The sequence below is a fragment of the Phalacrocorax aristotelis genome, chromosome 2 (assembly GCF_949628215.1).
Source record: "Phalacrocorax aristotelis chromosome 2, bGulAri2.1, whole genome shotgun sequence".
NCBI lineage: Eukaryota > Metazoa > Chordata > Aves > Suliformes > Phalacrocoracidae > Phalacrocorax > Phalacrocorax aristotelis.
Genome location: NC_134277.1, coordinates 152,940,696 through 152,960,337, shown reverse-complemented (window position 1 = coordinate 152,960,337; position 19,642 = coordinate 152,940,696). Strand labels below are relative to the sequence as shown.

The window sequence follows — 19,642 nt, the reverse complement described above, 5'->3', positions numbered from 1 at the left end:
GCATGTGGATCTGCCGTGTCTGGGGCACCCCCTGAGCATTTTATTTCTTTGCTGAGGAAAACGCATTTTTCTGATTTGTAGCCCGACTCCTCTTCATTGGTAATTTATCTGATGAATATTTTTTTTCCTTGTCACCTTGTCTGCGTTGTCTCCTGTCCCCTACTTCTTGTGCACATCCATGGTCGGTGTTCTACTTTTTGCTCTCAAAGAAGGATCTTAGTTCTTCCAGGAGGAAGAGGAAGGCATGCCCAGGATACCCAGATGCACCGGGCAAAGGTGGTGGTGTTTTGACATTAGAGTAAGTTTTGCTAAATGGTGTGTGGTGTCTGCTTGGGTACATTTGAACGCTTCCTAATCACTGATGCCTAACAGCCATGCTGTTGGTGTCAGGCAGGGATTTACATTCCCTGCTGGCCAGGTGGAGTTGCAGGATGGATGATGGAATTTGTCTGAGCTGTGTAGCATCTCCGTGTCAGAGCTGGGGGCAGGACGCGGGTCTCCTCGGTGGCCATCTGACATGGGTGCTCTTCCCAGGCGCTGCTTGTGCTGTGAATGAGGCTTGCAGCCAGCAGCAGGATGAGCTATGGACCAGGGATTTCTGCTGGTGGTGCCCAGTCATGCCAAAAAGTCTTCAGCTGGTTTCAGGAGTCTTCCGCATGTCTGTGCTGCCTGCTTCAGAAAGCCACTGCTGTGTCCTCCTCTGGAGGGAGAAGCAGTAGCAATCTGTACACCTTGGAGGAGACCTACTTGTTTTTATTTGATGACCTTTGTACCTGAAGAACAAAACCATACCAAAACATGCATAAGCCCAGTTAAAGTCAAGGCCTGTTGTACCCAAAGTTATGAATGTTTCCTTTGCAGTGGCAGGATCATTGATAGATTGTTCCCTTTTAGTTTTCCCCGAATGGACCCACTTTCAGGTTTTTAGTTGCTCCCAGTATCACTTGGGAGTTTTTCCTGGTTTTAAGTTGCCATCAGCCAACAGGAAGAGTGTGCTCCAAGAGTTAAAATTGTTTTAGGAGAGCTTTTTGGGTGGAACCTTTAAAAATAATAAAGTGCAAACTTATTGATACATTATCTGTGCTGAACACACCTCTCAGCTGTATCTCATTGTGCTTGAGTTTGGTTTAAGTCATTTGTAGACCCAGGTACACCCTCCCTAAATTAGCCAGCCTCATTGTTTAGCATCTGTGCTGCCTCCAGCACAAGAAGCCTGTAACAGTGAGCCCTGGAAATGCATCAAAGCCGTGAACTGTTATGTACAAAGGGCAGAACTGCCACGGTTGGTTTTGGCTTCTGGTGCATATCTCCTGTAACACCAGTTTGGGGGTGAAGCCCATGAGTTCATTTTACGTGAACCACAGTCACTGATTAATTGATTTCTGTGTTTGCACGTGCTGGTGCTGGTTAACGTGTGGGTGGCCAAACCTGTCTGGAAGCCCCAGCGAGCCCTTTTTCTAGAAGCAGGTTCCCACCACTGCTGTGATGCGTTGGTGTCTGTTTGGGAGCCTGTGTCACGTGTTTGGCTTTCTGAGGTTTGAGAGAGACCGAACTGCACGCAGTAACTGATGAGTATGTAGTTGTCTCAACCATGGTCCCCACTGGCGAGAATGCAGGTAGGATGCTGCATGTGTTTTCTGTTTGGAGAAGCCTTGTGGTGGTTGAAGGCATCATACTGCTGGGGATTGTGTCAATAGGTCTCTTTTTCTAGTTGTTAATCGAGGTGTAAGTTGGTCTCTGGTCAGCTAAGTTATAACCACCTGTCTGGATTGGTTTGTATGTCAGCTCTTAGTGGTAGGGTGGGATTGAGTGGTTGAATAATATTTGTCTGATGATAGGAGGGCTTGGAGGCAAGAGGCTTTTCTTTCACTGTCATCCCTGTGACTGGAGCAGCTGCTTTGTTCTCTGAAGCCTCCTGCAAACCTGCTTCCTTTGGTCCCTTTATTTTTAAAGCCTAATTCAACCTGGTCCCTGGAGAATTTGAAAACTCTTGCTTTGCAAATTGGTTCCTGAAGCCTGCGATTGCAGTCATGACATTACGGGTGTCATAACTGCGGGGGCCCTGTCTGCCCCACGTCTTTCCCAGGCTGCTTTTCTGGGATGTGCGAATTGAAATGTTCAGTTCTGGACACAGATGCCCACTGGTGGTTTGGGGCTGGGGATGGAGGGCTGGGGCTTGAGAGGCCAAAGCTCTTCTCAAACACGGCCTCCCTGGGGTGACAGTGGATCGTGACGGGGTGAGACTGGGCTCTGCAAAACCTACTTAATATTTCACAATTTGCTCCACAGGTAAGTAATAGCTACGAGGCAGCAATTGCATTTGTTCTAACTCCCTGGGATCCAGAATAGCTCTTGTCCGTGCAGACCTACCAGGCCAGCAGCTGCTCATTGCAGATGTAGGCAGGTGAGGGAACGGGGCTGCTGGTGTGCCGCTGCGCCTGGCCCCCTGCGCCTTTTGCTGGGGAGGGAGGGAGAGATGGTGTCTGCAAGACCCTTTTGGAAGGGGAGGGAAATGCCGCTGGTGTCCTGCAGGAATGAAGGACACAGAAAGCAGGAGGAGTCTAAGCCGTATTGTCACTTAACTGTGGTTTCAAGTTTTTCTTTCTAAGAATGAAGAAGAAAATGTTTCTTGGGTAGAGAATTGTTAAGAATTGTAAAGCATTAGAGGAAAGCAGGTGGTGGTTGTGTCGTAGAGCTAAAGCTTTCCCATGCAAAAAGCCTTTGTCTCCTCGCAGGTACCCCCATCACCCATGGTACGCTTCTGTGCCAGATTAAATTGATGCAAGTCATCTTATTTCCCGTGTATTTAGGGAGTGAGGACTTGTGATTGACCTCTTTGCCTCCCTCTCTGTGCCGAGGAAGGGACTGGAGCTGGGGTGCAGTTTTCCTGGAGGTGAGCAGGGCTGCCTCCTTGCCAGCATAGGGCTTTTAACATTGGGCATGCATAACAAAAACACACTAACAAGCTCCTCTCTTAATTACCTTGCTATGACATGCATTGGAAACATCGAGGCTTCCCCACTCTTCCCTGTCCTGTCCCTGGGGGGAAAACATCTCTGATTGCTTAAACTTGGTTTTCCCTAAATGAGAGTTTACAAGCAATTGGGACACTTCCATCATTGCTCTAGCCTTTTATTCAAGATAATATTAAGAGACATCATAACATCACAGTGTCAGAGCAAACAAAGCGCTATGTAATTTTATCCCATATTAATGCAGAGTGTCGCAGATGGTGCTGTCATTAGACAGCAATCTATAAAAATGGCCCATGAGACAAAGCCCTGGCACAATTATTTATTCTTCAATTATTTATTCAGCCCTTTAGGATGTGTAATACTGACAGACAGCACAGAATGTACTGCCTACCAATTTGCAGATCTTGACTGACTGAGTCCTCCATCATTGATGGAATAAAATGTCTATGGGGGGAGGGTGATGTAGCATGGCGTCGGATTTTATTTTTTGCTTGTTTTCCTGTTTACTACGTGGCTTTAAGGCTACCTCTTTTAAGCAACCTTCTCCCCTGTGACGTTCATCTTTTTATTTCAGTTAATTGCAAGGAAGACCTAGTGTTCTCGGCCCCAGGTTTTTAATCCCTTGTGTGTTTGGAGCCAGGGGTTGGTTTCCCCACAGGGCTAACATCAGCCGGCCAGCCTTGCGGGGCAGACTAATTGGGCAGGCGCCTGCTCTCCTGCCATCCCCCTCAATCCGGGGAGATCTGCTCCCTCGCTGATAGACGCTGCTGCGGATTGTGCTGTGGGAAGCAGAATGGGACCCGCTGGTTTCCAGTTGGATTAATGGGCAAAGGTGCAGGCTTGTTTGGTTAAGACTCTCCAGCTCAAGACATTGCTGCTGACAGCTATTACTCTTGCAGCAGCATTTTCGGAGAGGAATTTGTTGCCTGCCAAATTTTCACCATTGCTTTACCGTCAGAATTATATCACTGCCATCAAAAGGAGCACATCTGCCTCTGACTGTACCTTTGCCTCCCCTGTGATTAGAAAAATGTTTCTGTGGTTGCCCAGTGAACCAGAACTGGGAACTGATCTGGTTTAAAGCTAAGGACTGGTTTAGGTTTAGGCTTTGGGTGACTATGAAACTGCTTAAGTGTCATTGTCCAAAATGGCTCACATTCATGTGGAAAAATCCTCCTAAGTAGCTATATTATATTAACAGTAACTTTAATTCTGTAGGGTTTTAGAGTCCCAGTAAAATGCAGATTTGTCTGTCACCAGTGTCTCCTTTCTCTTTCCAGTGTCTTTTGTTTAGGTTCATCTCTTTGACATCCGTATTGTCAAAGCTTCTGCCACTGTACTGAAGCACACCTCAAACTAGTGCCCCAAAGGTATCCTTCTATATTGTTGCGTTGTTTTTTTTAATAAAATACATCTATAACGTGCCTTTGGAAAGCCTCCCTTGCCTTCCCTGTAGCACTGCTCTACATACCCGTGATAAAAATGAACAATGGCCCTTTGATTCAGAAACACACTTTCAGTTCTTTAATAGATTATATTAACTACACATCTTTAAAACTGTAAAATCCAACCCTGCCCTTTTATTTGATGTTGAGTCATTCTGGCAAGTCCTTTGTATAAAGCTGGTAAATTGTGAGCCAGTGTAAGTAACCTCCCATTTTTTTTTAATTTACTGGTGAATCTATAACAACTGGCTTGTAACTGACAAGATAAAGTCTGTAATTAGATTAGTTTGTAATTTCTGAAGTGTCTGTTTAGACAGCCAAGTTAGCTAGTTTTGTTCCTGATGAGATAGGATCTCTTGGTCATTTGCTGTCATTTAAGTAATTTCTTAAATTTGCAAACAGCCTTAGCCTGGACTGTAAACGTGGATGGAGAAAATGTGGATGTGGGCTGTACTGTACCCCTTCCTTGATCTCAGCCCTAAGGACAGCTGTAGCTGCTGTTGCTTGACAGGACATTTAAATCACAGGATGTTTAAATCGCATGGAAAGGAGCAGGTTTTGGTTCAGCGTTGGCGGCTGCTGTGCTGTCACCTGTTTAACCCAGGCAGCTTCCTCCAGCTCCCTGCTTCAACCCAGGTCCCCTTTTCCCTCTCCAGCTGGCATGACTGAGACGTCGCCTGCTTCAGCATTCCTGAGACAGAAGGTCCCGATCCAAGCTGTGCGTGTGTGGTGCCAGTGTCCCGTGTGTGGGACAGTTTGTGTGTGCCAGACCCTGGGGACGCACCGGGGCTGTAATCCCCAGCGCCAGCACGTGCTGTCTGCGGTGGGAGACACAGCGAAGCCCGCGAGGGGAAGAGCCCCGCTCCCTCCCGTCTCCCCGCAGCCCGTGCCCAGGCGAGCCGTCCCGCAGGAGTGCCCTCACCCACTGGGGTCATTTCACAATTTAACCTGATATAAGCTGCCACCTCCATTGTGTAGCTGTTAGTCACACAAGCAGAAATGGATGAAAATCGCACCTCCTTATTGCTTGTTTTTTTTTCTCCTTCCCTACAGTAGTTTTTTGCTAGAGAAGCCTCTCGAGGGGGCTGGGACAGTGGCTGTGCCCATGCCCTCCCACTGGCTTCAGGATGGAGATTTTCCCCTTCCTGGGAAGTCGCTTCCCAACAAACTCCCCAAAACTTCCTATCCTCACCCTCCCATTTAAAGAGCAACTAAATGATCTCAGGGGGTGGGTGAAAGAGCCAAGGCTCGGTTCACCCTGGCTCCATTTCTGGCATCTCTCACCCCAGGAGAACTATGCCATGGCTAATCCCCAGGGTCCTCCTCCCACCCATCTTCCTGGGTTCAGGGGTGGGGGGAGCCAAAGCCGGATCCTTGGGATGTGACCCTGCTCTGAAATACCGATTGCTAGGGTTACCCAGGTCTGTTTGTCAGCGCTATTCAGTGCTGCTTAATCCCCCTTTGTGTCCGCTTTGGAATGACGGCTGGGATTTTGCAAGTTGGTTCATGCCTTATTCACAGCCCTTGGGGAGAATGAAGGTGAAACCACTCACAGAAAGGCATGGGGTGTGTGTGTGCATGTGTGCTTCATCTTCATAAGGTGTTCATGTAACGTTAAGAGGAATATATCCAAGTGATGCTAGCAGCTTGATTTAAGCAAAGAAACTCATGGCAAAGCCTGAAAAATCTCTGCTGACGCACAGGCTTTAACCCAGGCAGTTGTGCCAAAAGATCCAGAAAAGGCTTAATGGCAGGAGATAATGCTGCTGTGTCAGCACACATTTTCAGCCCTAGCTGTGAATTTCCTGGCTTTTGTGTACTTGAGTTAAACCCTGATGTTAGCAGCCCATCACCCCCTCCAAATAAGTACTCTCAGACAAAGAGAGAATCAAATCCCAGCAGTTTGCTACTTAGTGGGGGAGACTGGTGGGTAATAACGTGTTTGGAGGCATGAACCTGATGAACACGGAGAGCGCCGTTACAGTCCGTGAGGCCTGTTAAACCCGCAGTAGTTTGGGTGAGCATGGACGTTCCTGGCCAAACATTCCCATAAAAATGTATTTAGTTTGTGGATCAATTGCTAGAGCGAATGCGGCCTTGGGACTCAGAGGTGCAATCACCGGTAATCTTTGTGCTATTGCCAATAGCAAAACACATGTGCGTGCTAAAAACCAAATATTTCTTAAACAGTTGTTCGGTTGTACTTCTTTTAATGAATGCAGGCTGCAACCAAACACTTTCATATTCATGATGACAGTGTAATCTAATTACTGTAGCAACTTACCTATTGCCTTTTTATGTTTTGCTGTGCAGTCCTTGCGCCCTGCAAGTTCCCAGGCAGGAGCATGTGCTTCAATAATCCCTGATATGTCCTAGGCGCTGGAAATGCCACATGAGCTCTTGGAGTATGGTAACAGTAGCACCCGGGGCATTCGCATGCTAAGGAAAGATGATCGTTTTGACAGCAGCACAAGAAGACAGATATTGAAAAGAATAACAAAGATACCTAGCAACATTTTGGTGACAGTGGAATTTGGTTTTGAAACTCTGATTCTGTGCTGGAATCCATTAGGTCTGATCCCCAGGTGTCCTACTCCCTCAATCTCCTCTAATAAGAAACATTCAAGAGAAAGGAAAGGGAAATCTCTCTCTTGAACTTGAAACTGTTAACTGCTGTGTGAGTGAAGCTATCTAATCCAGCAAAGCAGGGGCAGAGGGAAGGGTTTATCTTCTGTCCCAACCAAGCCCTTCTCAGTGCCTACAGTGAGAAAACATGAAAAACGTAATGTTCTTGGTAATCCATCCTATGTGTGTGCCTTGAGGCAGCCCTGGGAGAGCTGTGCAGCAAGTCTGGCGTATTCACTCTGTTTGCACCCTGTCTGAGCTCCGCCATCCTGCCAGCCACTTCCCTGAACACTGGGAGAGGGGCACAGGACTGGCGTGTCTGAGGGACTGATGCAAACGGGATGATGCCAGTTCATCCCTACCAGTCATACCCAGTCAGGTACTTACTGTGACCAGTGTTAAGGCTTAGCATGGTTGGAAGTATGGGCTTGAGCATCGGTTCTGCAGACCGACTAAATGGGACACGTTAAATCAAATACAGATGTGTTTTGTGCAAGGTGGGTTGTCTGGATTTCCATGATAGTTGCTGAAGAGAAGGGCGCACTCCAGGCTAAAATTCTTTTCCTGATGTGGCATTAAGTCAGATGACTCGGGCCCTAAAGTGCGACCACGAACTCTGCAGAGAGACTAGATGACTAGCTCAGATTGTAGTTACTTGGTGAGGATATGACTTGTACCTGCATTAGATGACTATGGGCTTGGGCTTGAGCTTAAAACCAGTCTTAGCAGAGGTGGTGCTTTCATGGAAGAACAAATATTTCTATTTCCACTGCCTGTGGAAAAGCTACATACTAAGTTTGTCTGGAAAATGAACAGCTTTGCCTGTTGCTTGTTTTTGATGTTGTACTGGGACAAAGTTCAGAGGTACCATTCTATGTTCTTTTGGCGTCAGAAATTTCCCCTGGTGCTTCTACCTTTGTCCTACCCTCGCAGGCAGGCAAGCACACCCATGGGCGTTTAGGACCCCCTGTTTGCCCTGTCCCTTGGAACTGTCATGGTGCCCTTGCTTCTAAATGGTTTTGTGGCAAATGGTCTGTAGGAATAAGAGTGGGGCCATCAGTCTGCTAGGTCACAGGTTCTGTGAACATGTTGATTTGCAGAACTGATCTCTAGAAACTGCTGATCACTGTGGTTGCATACTGGTTACCCTTATGAGTGATGCTTGCGGTCCGCAGTGAGGCATACAGTACGGGTCCCATGAAATTACAGCTTATGAAATGAATCTGCCTTTTTTTAGTAAGGTTTGAATGGCGTGTGGAAGACCTATGCTATGGTAATGGGAAATATGAGGAGCAAATCTTTTCAAAAGCCATCTCCTCTTCTTTTAAATCACCTTTGTCCCCTGATCCAAATTACTGAGCAGAGCCTTTGGTCCCACTTCCCTCCTCCATCTTCCCAAGAAGAGGAAAGAATTCCACCTTCCACTATTATACACGGGTCTTGGTAACACCAAAGCATGCACCAGAGCTAGTTAGGGTAACTACAAAGCAACTGCCCTGTTTTAATACTGGAAGTGCTTATTAAAAGCCCCTTTTCTATGCAAGGCAGTGCCTGTGTGCTTTCGCGTACATAGGTGACTTTAGAAGCTGGTACTTTACGGGTGACCATGCGCTTCTTATTCAGATGCGCAGTTTGCAGAGGAACCTATGGGGCTGACCCAGCTGTTCAGAGGCTGCTGCAGCTGCAGCCAGGGTTTAGGTCTGGTAAACTTCAGCTGCGCTTCACCCGAGGAGTTCAAAAGGCCATAAACTACCAGCACTGTCAAGTGGGAAGAAGGAAATGAAGCATCTTCCTCCCCCCTTTTTTTTGTGAAGCTAATATAAACCCAAGCCTCTTCTTTCACCTTTCAGACAGAGATGAATTAAAATATAAATGAATAGTTAGTGCTGTCACTGAGTCAAACAGTCACCATTTACTTTTTTTTCTCCAGTGGGCCTCCAACTTCTGAGTCATGCAGACAGTATAGATATTGCACATGGCTGCCATGTAAACATACAAATAATGTCTTCAGTAAAACCAGAATACACTAAATTAGAAAGTGAAGTTTATTCCACGTTACTCTGCTTATGCCAATTTTCTCTGAAAGCAGAATTTGGCCCATTCTTTCTCTGACTTCTTAAAGATGTGGAATATCTATTAGCCATTATTTTACCTCCTTAGTACTTAAAATATTACAAATAGATGTTACAGCTAAAATAAGGGGGAAGTTTTGTCACTGGTTGGTTGGCATGCAGGATTTATTTTTTACAGAAAAAGAAAACCAGACAAATTGGATGCAACTCTTGTCTTTGAAGATTTTACTACAGAGCAGTGGTTTTCACTGTTGCCTTCTTTTGTGTATGACTCGTTCTTCTTGAGATGGTGGTGGACATAGGCTTTGCTGATTGCTCTGGGCCATGGCTGGTAGCTTGCCTAGGAACCAGCTCCAGCCTACACAGAGCAGGGAATGTGTCATCTAAATACATAAGTAAATAATAAAAAAGAACAAGACAGCAAAATAAAGTGAAATCTTAAAGAGGGTGTAGGAGGAGACAGCAATGGGGATGCTCTTTTCTCAGTTTCTCCTTCTCTGCAAGGTTCCTTTGGATTGTGAAACCCAGTGAAAAGGTCCCCAGTGCAGCTGTTCTGCATTGGGCTACAGGTTTTAGGAAGTATCTTGCTGACAGACCTGGAGAAAATTGTAGCTTCTTGTGACTGCATAGGCTGTGTGGAAAAAAGTGCAGTTTAATGGAGGTAATATTACACAGCCTTAAGGGTGAACCATGCGAGTTGTTCAATAGCTGGGTTTTGTCAGACAGATACCAGTCTTCATTTTGGAGGGCAATGCGTCCTAGCCATGCAGAGAAACATCCAACAAAGGTTTTAATCTGTGGGAAGCTGAATTTCCCGTGTTGTGTGAGATCTACATGTCACTTAAATCCCAAGTATCTGCCAAAATACTTCACAGGTGGATGAAAGTAGCGTCTTGGCTTTGTGGTGTGGAGGATTTCTTCCCTGGGACCATCTCAAGGAAAACTTGAGGGAGCAGAAATGTTAAGTGTCTTCGTTTCACTTGGTCAGTTGCTCCTGTAGCGTCTCTTTCCAGGCCTCTACAATGGTAAATCAGGGAAAAAAACAAAACCAACATCTTCTGCTGGTGTCTCAGGGGCTGGCCCAATGCAGAGCCTGTGTACTATAGGAGATGAACCCCAAGCTGGTCCCAAATATCTGGGGGGCAGCAAGGCAACGCAGGTTTGAACAGTTAGGTATTGAACCAGGGTTTGTTCAGCAGCTTGGAGCCTGCAGCTTGCTGCATGCACAGACCTCTGCCTGGGGCAGCAGTGCCGCCCTGGCTCTCCTGGGTCGTGGCAGTGTAGCAGGCAGGCAGGCATGTCGCAGCAACCCCAGGTACATGTCTCCTCTTGCCTCCGTTTTGGGAAAAAGGCTCAAGTTGCCCATCTACTTGAAAGGGGTCTGCAGAAATGATTTGAAACCAGCTGCAAGGGTTTCACTTTGGGGAAAGCTGGGGTGTGGAAGAAGAGATGGCTGTGAACAGGGCAAGGAGGGGGTGGGCGGGGGAAGCAGGCCAGCGTGTCTGTGAAGCCCCAGTTTGGGACAGAATGGGCTACGAGTGGTGTGATGCTTGCGGGAGGATACCAGCAATAAGGGCTTCAGTATCTCTGAAATGAGAAGAGAGTCTGGTGTATTGTGCTCATGATCCTGAAGGAAACTATTTTACAGTGGTTCTGCTAAAAGTTTTTAGCACCAGAGAGAAAACGGGAATGTTTCAATTCTCTTTACAAGGATACTCTATTTGCATTCATTCTTTTGTGTTACATTGAAGAGAATGTCCTGGCAAAATGTCATTTGAAAGGATTATTTTAGAGTTTAAATGCGTCTTGCCAATCCATTCTTTCTTTTCTTCACCTCCAAGAAGAGCCGGGAAATGTATGCTAAAATAAATTTTGGCTTCCTAGCTATCTAGGGGCATATGAGTAAAAATTAATTTAAAATAACTTAAAGCTTACAGAATGGAAAACATTTGCTCCTGCAGTTCATTGCCGCTGAAGGAATGTGCTACATTTACATCTCCACTTTCCAGTTTTAGTTTGAGGTGCTAGGACACAGGTTTACAGCCTCAAAAAGGTTGAAGCTTGGCTTGGATGGTCACGTTTATTATACAGTCTTGTCCAGGTCTTGCATCTCTCCTTGTCTACAGCCCTTGTGAAGTTGTTTTTATTGAGGTTTTGATGTATGTAAATTCTGCAAAGCAGAGATGAATTGAAAGTGAATAATAATTTAGCACTTGAATTTGAGTAGTACTCTTGACACAGTGAAATTAGACTTTTATTGCATTCTATTTTTAATATATTTAAAAAAGAAAAAAAGGTTATTGAGTGTTTTTCACTGAGTTTTATAACTGGCTTTATAACTGTTAGTGGTTCCAAAAAGAAATAAACTTGAGTGAGGTGTAACAGGATCTGCTCAATGACTTTTAGCAGAAGATAAGCAATACTGCAGGATGTACTTTTCACAGATGCTGCAGTCTGAACAAAACTTTGTCATAGGCCATTCCTAATTTCTCATCCATTTGTGACCATATTGTGTTCTTGTTGTAATTGCTTATGAAGAGATGGAACAGTCAAGAATATTGGTATTTTCTACTGTGACTTAGCAGGTAAGCTTGGTGGGGATTGAGTACCCGCTAACCTGCCCTATAAACAAAAAACTATAGTTTGGGAGCTGTATATTCATGGTCAACTGGGTTTCCATTTTGTCCTTGTACCCCTGCTGATCTTGCAAAGTTGGTTTTTGGTTTTGCCACTGCCCTCTTTTGCTATATTCAGTAGTCAATGATTGAGGGCATGCTTGTGTGGCACATTTGGTTCTTAAACAATATTTTAAGCTTGTTTCTTTATTGATGTTCACTTCTGATACCTTTTGATCTTACAGTGGAGATGCAGCAGGGGCCAAAAGCAATTCTGATGAGAGAAACAATAGTGGAGAACCCTTGCACTAATAAGTTCACAGGGTCCTTCAAACAGAGGTAAAGGGCCTGTACTACCAGAAAAGGTCCCCTGGTGGGTAAGCGTGCTGTTCTCACCCAAACAAAATAAATCCCTTACTCTGTGTGTCCAAGGTTCTCCTTGTGGGAAAGTACCCGAGAATTTATATCTGGTCCTGTCATTCAGGTGAAGTGTCTCATACAGCATGGCCAGGCCTCTACTTTTCCAAAATAGGTGACTTTGGGACTTTAAGCTGGTTGACAGAACAATTTTTTTTTATATTCTCTTTTTTAAAAAAATGGTTTTTTCTGAAGCGATATATCATTTCCTCCCCAAAATAGGGACACAAGCACAAATACAAAGATGCACTCCTTACTGACACAGATGTGGGACTGTTGACTAATGTCTAGGAGATAGCATGCTGTCCATTTTGCTTGCAATGTTTAGGAAATATTTCCTCAGGACGAGAAAAGAGAGAGTAAAAATGTAGCTTGGAAAGCCTTAAAACCTCGCGGACATGCTGCCAGTCCAGCAGCCACCTTGCCTAAGCACAAGGCCAAGATTTCTCAGCTCCTGGGTCAGGTCTGTGCAGAGTGGTGCTGGGATCCATAAATCAAGGTTATTCAATGGCATGATGGCTGTTAAACTGCATTTGCCTTTCATTCTGTGTTTATCAGAAAGAGCCATATAGAACTGAATAAACAAAAAAAATTCCTTATTTTTATGAGCAATTATTCTCAAAAAATAAAGAAAAAGGCAAACCAAAGGAAACTGTGCAAAATATATTTTTGTTTCCAAGGGAAACAGTAATGAGAAAGAGTTAGGTCACTGTGGTGAAAAAAAAAAACAAACCACACAGAAAATCTTTTTTAGCAAGGACGTAGAAACAGAGCTTATCTTTTTGGGCAGCTTTGCCTAATAGATAAGACCCTGGACCGGAAGTGGGTTCAAATCCCAGCTCTGCTGGAGAATTTTTGTCAACTTAGACCTATCAGTTTGTGCCCTTGTAATTTCTTTTTGCAAAGTGAAGATAATAGAGTTTGTCCTCTGAGAAGCGTTCAGAGTAAAGATGAGGTACTTCTTTGGCCCCCCAGTACGGTACAGTGCTAGTACCTGCCTCTCTCTGCAGGTACTTAGGATTTGAGGACTGCAGTTGTCTGTGCCAGGTTGTCTTGCTTGCTTTTATGTCCTGGCTGAGATACCACTATATTTTTCACCCTTCCTTAAGGAGAATGTTGTTACCAACAAATGGCAGCACTCTCAGAGACTCTCATCCCCAGCTTCAGAGAAACCAAGTGACTGTATGGGTCACTTCAGTACCTCTGAGCCAAGCCCACATGCTAATTAATTAAGCCTTGTAGCAGATTTTTGGAGTGTCTTAGCATTACCCCAGCTTTTCAGGTGATGAATGAAGCATGGGAGGTTGACTGGCATGCTCAGGATTGTACAGCCATGTGCACAGCTGAATACAACCCCAAACCCAGTCTCTTTGGTATTCCTTCCTCTGTCTGAGGACAAGGTTTAATATATTTCACATTACCAAACCCAACCTATAAGGACTGGGTCAGCATTAGAATAAGAGTTATCAAAGAACTGGAGAATTGGAAGAGATACTGAGGCTTTGCTTTCTGAATCAAGTGTCTTCAAGACAACATAAAATGAAATCCTGTGTGCTTGGTGTTACAAAACCTAGACTTGCTAACCCAGTGCTGAGCCAAACGCAAGGTGATAACTAGCAATGCTTGCTTGTCTTTCAGTTTTCAGTGTAATGCTGCAGTCTTTGTTTCCTCTTTTTCTGGTGTGCAGTGTTTTCTATAAGCTGCAGAACAGCTATGGTGTTACGGCACAGCAATGGCAGAAATGCCAGTGCTGACAGTGGCACGGGTACGAGTCCTTGAAGTCCATGGCAATGTTGGGAGTGCAGTGGAGAACACCTGTTAGAAACAGGCTAGGCACACACTGATGGACCTAACTTGTTACCACAATTGTAAAGCATGAGAGGGCAAAACGTTTGAATGAGAGTGTCTAAGCTTTTGTAAAGCCCATTTAAATTCAGCGTCTAATGAATTTTCACGAGGAGTGAGCATTCAGTACCCCACTGGGGAAAAACAGATTTCTTGTATCTTAGAGCACTAAGGTAAAAACTAGTTGAGAAACCCAGTGCTGCTCCCCTACCCTCAAAGTCTTCCAGGCTTTCTTTAAATCTCCTAAAGGAGCAGAAAAGTATAGGCAATATACTGGGGGGGTGGGTGGTGTGAATGCCAAACAAACGGTAGAAAAATAAACTTCCTTTCCAGATATCTTAAAGGTAATAATCGGGTCCACCAGTATTTGTAGCATCAGAAGCACCTGCCACAGGGTTATCACTGACCCTACAGCCCCACATTCATGCATATCTGCTTAACAAGCTGGAAACTTTTAAAGGGTGCCTGGGTTCCTCCTGGAGTTTTAAGTGTAGTAAATCAAAGCCCAGCAGAGGCTTTGTGAGCCTTCCATTTCAGCATCTTTTAATTTTCAAATGGTAGTGCTAGACTGATGATAGTTATCTTTTGCTGAAAGAGGATTTTTTTTTAAGTGTAATCATTGTTTAATTAGTTTCTAAGTGAGAGAAGTAGTTGAAATCTGCCTGTTCTGAATAGAAGAGGGAAAATATTATGGGTTCATCTGTCAGTGATAACTATAAGAGTCTGTTAACTCCTTGGTGACCCAGCACAGTCCCAAACAAAACATGACCACGACCTGTGTGTTTATATTGGCCACAGCTTTTTGTATCATCAGAGTATGGGAAAAAAATAATTTCATACTGACCCTTGTGCAAAAGCCAATGGTTACGTTGCAGGCAACTTCAAAATGCAGTTATTCCCTACATAAAAAACGTACAGCGGAAAATATCAGCTCAACCATGTGGAGAAATAAAGCCAGAAGAGAGAGTATATTTTCAGTACCAATTTAGTGCATGATTTATCTTACTGATAGCAGTAGTGTAGTGTTCATAGCTGAGTAAGACCACCAGCAACACTTGCTTTTAATGTGTGTGTTGAAAAAACGCAAAGAAAATAAATTAAGTTTTAAGTAAAATTTACATTTGTATTAGAAAATCAACGTGTTAGAGTTTAGCATGCTTAACATTTTACGAGAGCCAATTCCCTGTCCAAAATTGCTCTGTTTAGGTGTTTGTTTTGCCATTTCCTCTGACTCTCTTCTGTGTGTTTGTCTTTATATCTTTAGTATATTGTAATGAACACCTGAAAGGCAAAACCAATGATTTTGGATGCTTTGCCCCTGTGTGTTTGTTTTCTTATTAAATTCCTTGTAATGCTTCCTCCCTTCCCACCAACCTCTCTGATAAGACAGCTGATAAAGTCACGCATCATTTTTACCTGGGGGTGTCCCAAAGCAGTTGTCTCCTGCCTGAGTTATGTGGACAAGAAACCATTTAGAGGAGCAAAGGCAAAGCATGGAGTGGTGTGGAAGCCTGGTAACAGCTACAGAGACACGGTGCCTCTGTGGCGGAGGCAGCTCTGAAGGGAGGGGTTGGTTTCAAGGCCTGCAGCCGCTCGACGTCATCTGGGTACCCGTGGCATGTTTTTGCTTTACTCGTGCTTTGTGGTTGAGTTCTGACTTCGGTGTTTTTAAGCACACCACCATTCTCCCTGATGATATGAAGGGAAGCTTTTAAGCTGAGGTCTCTTACTTTGTGGAAATTTGAATATGAAAGCTGTCAAAACCACCTGGCAGTGGTGCAAGAGAGTTCTCTTACCCTGACCTCCATTTACAGTAACTGCACTTTCACATATGCTTCTGAACAGCCATGGTAATCATGAGGATGGTGTTCAGAAAGGGCCTGGCAGAGGTGGGCAGCCTTGATGGACACCTTTGCTTTTCTAACTCTCCTTCGAGTGCTTCCCTTTGTAATGAGGGTGCTCAGAGTAACAAGCATCCTTGAGCATTGTAAAATCAGCATCTTTATATTCATTTATCCTTCTTCCAGTGCACAGGTTTTTTTGCCATTCAAAACAAAGCAGCGGCTCTTACCTTCCCTCTGATCCCCTGTAAAGAGGAGATTTGAAAACAGTTCTGGTAATAGCACTGAGTCCTGCACTGAGGCAGCAATGATCCGCTGTCGTGGCCAGCAGTGACCCTTTCCCTCAAGCTCCTCATGCTGCTCTGGCAGTTCTGTGCTCCTTGTCTACAAACCTTCAGAAGTCAGGCCACTGAGCTAAATTTCAGGTCCTAGCTGTTGGCAGCTGTGTTCACAAACCTTAACATGGTCTGGCAGGTTGATGTCTGCAAAATCAGGATTCTCTTTTGGTTTATCAGTGGCTCACTTTGGTTGAAGGCATGCTGGTGGTTATCTCTTCCTCCCTCTTTGGGCTTTTATGCGCCGCTGAAACTTGGTATGTCTTGCTTCAGCCTTTTAAGATGCTACTGCTGCCAGCTGTTTATAGGTCTTCTGGAAGATAGGCTTGTAGCAGAGTTGGAGAACCCCTTGTGTGCATCTGTATGTCAGCAGGGTTTCTGGGTTGTTGTCCTAAATAATAGTGTAACCTGCTAGTAAAAATATGTTTTTCCCCAAATCCAGACAGTAGGATGGAGAGGCTAAGGCACAGCATGCCTTCCTCCTGCTGGGAGTGTGCACATGTTCAGGTGTGGAGTTTGACCCAGCTCTGAAGCTCCTAGAAAAACAGGTCCTGTGGCCTTGTAGGTAGATCTTCGTGGGATCTGGCAGAGGTGCGACTGAGCAAGGTGCAGCCTTCATGAGCAGCTCAGGTGGACTGAGCTCTTCCTAAGCAATGTGACTGGTACAAACCTGATCTGCAGTTGGGGTATGGCAGGCAACAAGGACAGAAAGTGTTTGGGTCACTGGATGGAGGACATGCTCGAGCCTGATCATTGTTTGTAGGTACAACAAAACTTAAAATGCTGAAATAATAATGACAATATCTTGGAGCACAGAATGGACCCAGTGTTATCGAGATCCAGATAGCCTTAACTTTGAAACAACCTTCTGTATTTTCCTTGTTTGGTTATATCCAGATATTGTTTATCTTACTAAACTTCAGTATTGATCTGTTTTATGCCAGGGCTGGGTTTTGGGGTTTTTTTTTGAGTGCCTACAGTAGTTGTGCTGGGATCTCTAGATTGATAACACTGCTTCAGTATTTGCATAAGGGCCTTATATATTTCAGTTCCATTTGGGAGAATGTAGAAATCTAGCTTTTGAGCATGTATTAAAATGTTGTGGCTTATAAATTGTTGTTATAGGCTGTTCGTGTAGTGCCTTAATACTTTCATGCCCTAGACTGATAAATAAAATGAGTGATCATGTTCTGAGTAAATTCAGGCTCTATTTTACTGCTGTTTCTTTGCAGAAGGTCAGACCTGATGTTGCATGTTGGGTTTTGTATGCATGATGTGTGCAGCTAATCTTGTTTCATAATAACTTATTTTAGAGCCATTTTATTGTGAGGTGTTATCTTGTGGCCTGGAAAAAGCAAGTTGTTTCAGCTTAGCCCAGTGGCAGTAGTTCTTCAAGACAGCCTCTCAGGTTAAAAGTCTACAGTTTGCTCAGTGGGCTTTAGGCTGTGTTCAGTTCCTTTTGTGTTATTTCTTCTCCCTTCTACTAATTAATGACTGCCACATCATTTTTCCTCTGTGGAGAAGAAAGTGAGTTATTTCCTTTGGGAGGTGTCTTCATGCACACGAAGAAGTGACTTTGAGTATTTCTGTTTCCTGCTGCTACACTTCCATCGCTAGATCAGCTCCCATTTTGTCTATACAGTCTTCATTTTCAGATGTGCCAAACAGGGCAGTGGTGATCTGTACAGGATATTATAGGACGTGCTTATATATGACTGTTCTGGTCTATAAAGTAGACTTAAAGCTGCTGCATCTGGCTGACAGAGCTGGGTGAGTGGTGGTTGTGTGCCACTGGCATGTCACAAAAGTAGAGTGCCCTGGTGTGTGCTACTTCCATTAGTAATTTCCTCCAGTATCTGTATATAAGACATGCCAAGATCTGTACATGAAAGTATATAATATCTCTTGTCTGAGATGTACAAAGTACCTGCAATTAAAAAGTTGTTTATATTGCTCTGAATTAGGCTTCTGAAATGTGAACACCTCATCCAGGATGGAAAACCAAGCTCCTGTTCTAGGCAGTGAAAAGAGAGAGCAGCTCCTCAGGACGGTATCCACATGGTTTACACCCATGTTGCTGTGGCCATGGCAGAGGGAATAAACCGGGTTTGGGGGAAACACATTCCTTTCTCTTGACTTGGAGAGCCTGTATAGCTGACTAACCTGTGCCAGGCTTTCAGATGGCTTAAGTTAGGTGTCAGGAGACCCATCCTAAGTGTCTCACTCCAGCAGTGGATCCCTAATGAAGTTCCACAACTTTACGTAACAACCTCGTCTCTCATCATATTATTTTTAAGTATAAGCTGTGGATATTGTGGTTGCAATTGTGTTTTATTTTGAGGGAATTTTAAGCACCGTTCCTCTTGCCCAGCCTAGTTACATCTACATGCATCTGCTCTGTTCAGCAGAGCTTTTCTTATAGAAGTGCATCTAGAACATGTGGAGCTTCTCAGAAAATTAACAGAATAAGATTCCCGAAACCTCTGTTGTGAAGGGAAAGAGAGGCATTTTCTGTGAAGAATGTAGCAAAAGTTAGCAGACCTAAATAAAATTACCATCTGAAATGTGCTGCTTTTCGGAGATTTCAAAAGACCAAAGGAGATGATGGAAAACAAATCATTCTGCTAATGTAGGACACCGCTTAGTCCATGAAAGTTACTAGGTTTTGGAAACTTTTTGTAATCATGTCATACTCCTTACTAAACCATCTGGACCTTTTCTCCTTTCTTGGCTTGGATAGTACGTGTAGCCGCTTTTATTTGGCGTGAATAGTGCGGGGGCCAAAAGAAAAGACATACTCCAGGGAAGGCAAAGGAGACCTTTCCAAAGGTGAATTTCATGAAGAGATCATGGGAGACAGAGTTTTGCCCCCCTTTGGGAAATAGCAGAATCTCAAGGAGCTGATGTGTCAAGTAGTGAAGGAGCAAGAAACAGTCACACTAAATCAGATGCAGGTGCAAGGAGAGAGATGAACTTTGCCCAGGGAGTCATTTTTATGAGTCATATGTATGCATCTGCCTCCTAGCAGCCCAAATGAAAGAACTTTTAAAACTATTATCTAATTAAGCTAACAAGGCATTTGAGGAAGGATCTTCCCCATCTGGACGATATTATTGGATCAGCTAAATTGTATGACTCGGTTAGTTGTAGTCTGCCTCAGTTGAAAGCTACAGCTGGTGGAAGAAGATGGAAGAGGTGGCCTGGAGTGAGCTCCAAATTGTAAAATTAAAATCCAGATCTCTTGCACCTCTGAAATCACAGGAGTCTGGGCACAAGACTGATCAAGGTGTTTTGCTTATTTGGAAGTGTGTCTTTCTTTTTCTTCCAGTGTTGTTAACATGTTCGAGATTCATCTTGCTTTGAAGTGGCTGGGCTCTCTTCTGCAGTTGTCAGCTTTCAGAAATAATGGTGGGGAAATTATTGTGTCTTGAGCTTACATAGATCAAAGACATGTGTATGTATGTGAGCGTAC

The 19,642-nt window shown here is 44.3% G+C and overlaps 1 protein-coding gene across 1 annotated transcript in view; it reads left to right on the top strand.

Moving 5' to 3' along the window:
* Window positions 1–19,642, top strand: part of EXT1 (exostosin glycosyltransferase 1) — a 180,538-nt gene that overhangs the window by 27,150 nt on the left and 133,746 nt on the right. The gene's annotated exons all lie outside the window — the stretch shown is intronic.